At 36.8% G+C, this 4,694-nt stretch overlaps 1 long non-coding RNA gene across 1 annotated transcript; it reads left to right on the plus strand.

The window, feature by feature from the left end:
- Positions 1-325: 325 nt before the first annotated feature.
- LOC140595787 (uncharacterized) lies at positions 326-4,086 on the plus strand. The gene is made up of 3 exons (XR_011997664.1): positions 326-575; positions 3,074-3,217; positions 3,997-4,086. It is a non-coding gene; the product is annotated as an uncharacterized lncRNA (long non-coding RNA).
- The last annotated feature ends 608 nt before the right edge of the window (positions 4,087-4,694 follow it).

Raw genomic sequence — 4,694 nt, forward strand, 5'->3', positions numbered from 1 at the left:
ATTTTCTCCTGTAAAAGGCTTACAGCTTAGTGGAGGAGACAAGCATGCCAGTCCCATCCTGTAATTATAAAATTGATTTCTAAAGTCTAAATGCAGGAATTTTCTTTACTCTTGCTAAATTTCATTTTGTTGGGTTACCTATTTAATCCTGTCCTCTAAAATTACTGGTAAATATTCCCTGTTTGGGAGGGCATCTGTACATTTTTACCCATGTTATTAATAGCAGGAACAAAAATAGACTGTATTTATTGACTGTGAGTACTTTATTGACTGGAAACACTTATTGACTGGAAACACCACCAGAACGGATCAAAAGAAGTAAAGTAGAGCCCCAGCTTCTACGTTCAGGAAGTAGACTGAACAGGCTATGGAATCACCAACTAAGTGTTCTTTTGGAAGAGAAAGAATACTCAGGGGCAGAAACAAGAGCCCGGAGGGTGCAGCCAAGAGCCACTGGGTAGTACTGGGTTCTAGAAAGAACCCTGCAGCTCTTTGCAGCTGGGGCACAGGACTGCTTTGGAACACTGCTGACTGTGTGCCTCCTGTCTCTATTGTTTTCAGTGGGAGCATCTGTTGTGAGTATTCTGTTCTTGATACACTACTGTGGTGATGTATGTGTGTATGCGGAGGTGACGATAAATGTCCCTATAGTTCACAATATCCAGGTGGTGAGTTGTGTACAAAGAGCCACACACAAGGTGCTTCAGTTACACTTGGACATGACTTAGAAGGATGAAGCTTTTGGCAGGTCTGGGATGGGTAGTATATTTTGCATGGATGAGGGATGCGAATAATATGTGCCCAGAGACATTGAATCTGGGCTCTGTAGCTGACCAATAGAATATGGTGAAGATGCACTGTGTCAGTTCGCAGGCTGAAGCTTTATGAAACTGGTAGCTTCTACTTTCTATCTCTGGAGATGCTTATTCTTGGAATCCAAGGCATCATGTGGAGAGGAAGCCCAAGCTGCCCCTGGAGAGGCTCTCATGGGGAAGACCCAACAGCCAGAACATTTGGCAGCCATGTGAGAGTCACCTTGGCAGAGCTTCCCCCAGCTCACCCCCAGTAGGGCAGAGATGAGTTGTCCCTGCTGAAATCTGCTCAGAACCAGATTTATTTACACAGCTCATCGTTGTTTTAAGTCATGAGTTTGGAGGGATTTGTTTCCCAGCAGTAAGAACAGCACCAGGCACTGTGCTAGTGAGTTTTCATACATACTCTTATTTAATCCTCCCAGCAATGCTATGACATAGGCGTTATTTTCTACTATTGGTAGATGAGAAGACTGAGGTTCAGTGAGTTTGGTAACAGTCTAAGATCTCACAAGTAGTAACTGGCAATATTGGGGTTGGAACTAGGCAGTGTATCATTCTTTTAACCTCTAAAATCCTAGGTAAGACAGGATTGAGGGCAGGAAAGCCATATAGCCACTGGAGAGATATCCACAGAGCACTTTCTGTGGAGACCAAGATAAAGAAAACATAGGTGCTAAAATGAATTCCAGATGGTTTAAGGAACTAAATATATAAACACTAAATTACAAAAGTATTAGAAAAAAATATGAAAGATCTTCAATTTGTTAATGCTCGTGCATAAGAAAGCTACTGGTTTTGCATATTAATATTATTAGTATTTCTGTCAATTCTCTTGGGATCACAATTTGTCTACATGTAGGGAAATCTTTATTTATTTTTTTGTCCACAATTTACACCTCTCATTTCTTTTACTTTTCCTTCCTTTAAAATAGGAACTATAATGCAGAATAATGATGGATAGTAGCTGTGATGGTTGTCTTGTTCTCAATTGTAATGGAAACTTTCTAATCTTTCATTATTCAATATGATATTTTCTGTGGTTTTCCTTCAGTTACCTAATTTTGCATCCTTTCTTAGTGTAATTAGAGTTGTTTTTTCATTTTTGTTTTAGATTTGGAAATAACAGAATTTTATCAAATAAATTTTTGGTGTGCATTGAGATGAGCATAATATTTTTGTCCTTACATCTATTGTAGTTGACTGTATCATAAATTTCCTAATATTGAACCACTTTCACATTTCTAGGTGAATTCTGCTTGGCTATGATGAAAAAATAATAATGTATTACTGAATTTCATTTGCTAATATATTTTTTAGTATTTTAAATCTATGTTCACATATTCATAGGTAACTTTGGCCTATGGCTTCATTTTATTTGGGTGTGCTAACCTTGTCTGGTTTTGGAATCACAGTGATGATACCTGCGTTGAGTGAGTCTGGAATCTCTCTATTTTTATATACTTTCAGATAGATACATAATTTAAGGATTATCATTTGTTCCAAGGAATAGAAATCCCTACAAAAGTGCATGTTCATAGTTCCTTTGTTTTTTAAAAGGATTCCAACTTTGACTGCCTTTTTAATTTTTTAAAGGGCATTAATTTAACCACCTATTCAAGAAAGTTTTTGCCCTTCCCAGGATCAATTTTGATTAATTCATATTTTTGTAGAAAATCACATACTTATTGAGACCACCAAAATTTTGTATAGTATTATTTGCTCTTATTTATTTATTTTAAAGATTTTACTTATTTGTTCATGAGAGACAGAGAGAGAGGGGCAGAGACACAGGCAGAGGGAGAAGCAGGTTCCCTGTGGCGAACATGATGTGGGACTCGACCCCAAAACCCCAGGATCGTGACCTGAGCGGAAAGCTAATGCTCAACCACTGAGCCACTCAGGTGCCCATATTTGCTTTTATTTAATAAAATCTCTTATCTAAAGTTATATCCCCTTTCTCATTGTTAGGTTAATTAATATTTGGAATATTAATTCCAAATTAATCATTTAAAATTTATTTATTTTTTTCTCATTCATATCCCAAACACAACTAGAACCTTAGCATATTTTCATTCTCTCCCTTCCATCTCCTGTGGACATATTCTCCCATGTAGAGATCTTCTGGGATTTTAGGTACAGATTATTGTTAAAAAATTTAAAATATATTTATAAACTTTTTTTATTGGTTTCTCCATTTATTGTTGGTTTCACATCTTTCCCCCCTTTTTTAAAAAAAAGATTTGATTTATTTATTTTAGGGAGGAAGGTTCAGAGAGAGAGGGAGAATCCCAAGCAGACTCTGCACTGAGCATGGCGCCCAGTGCTGGGATGGATCTGATGACCCAAGACCATGACCTGAGCTGAACTCAAGAGTTGGATGCCTAGCTGACTGAGCCACCCAGGTGCCCATATCTTTCCCTTTTTGAATTAATTTCTCTTTTTTCTAATCCACTAAGGCCTGTGTGTAACTCTTTAAATGTCTGTGAAAATACCTTTACTTTGTTTTCATTTTCAGTGCTAGTTTGGATGGGAATCAGATTCAAGCTTCAAAATAATTCCCCTGAGAACTTTTAAGTTATCACTCTATTATTTTTTAGCCTCATGGATTGTCAGGGATAAGTTTGTTCATTTTAGATTGCCTTTTTTTAAAAATAATTAATTAATTAATTTAAATTCAACATAGGTTTGTTTTATTCTCTTATGAAGCATTTAGGATTTTCTTTTATCCTCAAACTTCTTTTTTTTTTTCCCAAAGATTTTATTTATTTATTCATGAGACACACACACACACACACACACACACACACACACACACACACAGAGGCAGAGGCACAGGCAGAGGGAGAAGCAGGCTCCATGCAGAGAGCCCAACGTGGGACTTGATCCCGGGTCTCCAGGATCACGCCCTGGGCTGAAGGCAGTGCTAAACCACTGAGCCACCTGGGCTGCCCTTGTCCCCAAACTTCTGAATTTTACAGCAATGTGTCAAAGGGAAGATATTTTGGCAGGTGATGAATATTTTTAATTCATATGTTTATTCAGCCCTGGGAAATTTTCTTTTTGTTTTTTGATTACTAATTCTTCTCAATTTCTACAATTTTCTCTGTTCTCTATTTTCATTAGATAGATATTGGTACTTTATACCTTTAAAAATTTTTTTATTTTCCATTCTTTCCTTTAGATGATATATTCTTAAACAATCCCTTGGCTCAGTTTTCCAAGTCAACAAGTCACTATTTAAGTATGAACTTTCTCCAATTCCATTTATCCAGTGAGTATTTTACTTTCTAAATCAATTTTTTAAATTTCTGAGATTTCTCAAAATTTCTCATGTAATTATTTTTATTTTAAAGCTTTTTTTATTCTATAAACTTAGTGAGGCAACATATAGTACATCATTATTTTCAGACGTAGTGTTCAATAATTTATCATTTGCATATAACACCTAGTGGTCAGCACATCATGTGCCCTCCTAAATGCCCATCACCTAATTAACCCATCACCCCAACCACCTCCTCTCCAGCAAGCTTCAGTTTCTTTCCCAGTTAAGAGTCTCATGGTTTTTCTCCTTCTCTGACGATTTCCCATTCAGTTTTCCCTCCCTTCCTCTATGACCCCTGTGCTGTTTCTTATATTCCACTTACAAGTGAAACTACATGACAATTATCTTTCTCTGATGAGTTATTTTACTCAGCATAATACCCTCCAGACTTCAAGCTATATTACAAAGCTGTAATCATCAAGATAATATGGTACTGGCACTAAAACAGACACATAGATCAGTGGAACAGAATAGAGAACCCAGAAATGGACCCTCAACTCTATGGTCAACTAACCTTTGACAAAGCAGGAAAGAATATGGAAAAAGGACAGTCTCTT

This window comes from Vulpes vulpes, chromosome 15 (genome assembly GCF_048418805.1).
Source record: "Vulpes vulpes isolate BD-2025 chromosome 15, VulVul3, whole genome shotgun sequence".
In the NCBI taxonomy this organism is placed as follows: Eukaryota; Metazoa; Chordata; class Mammalia; order Carnivora; family Canidae; genus Vulpes; species Vulpes vulpes.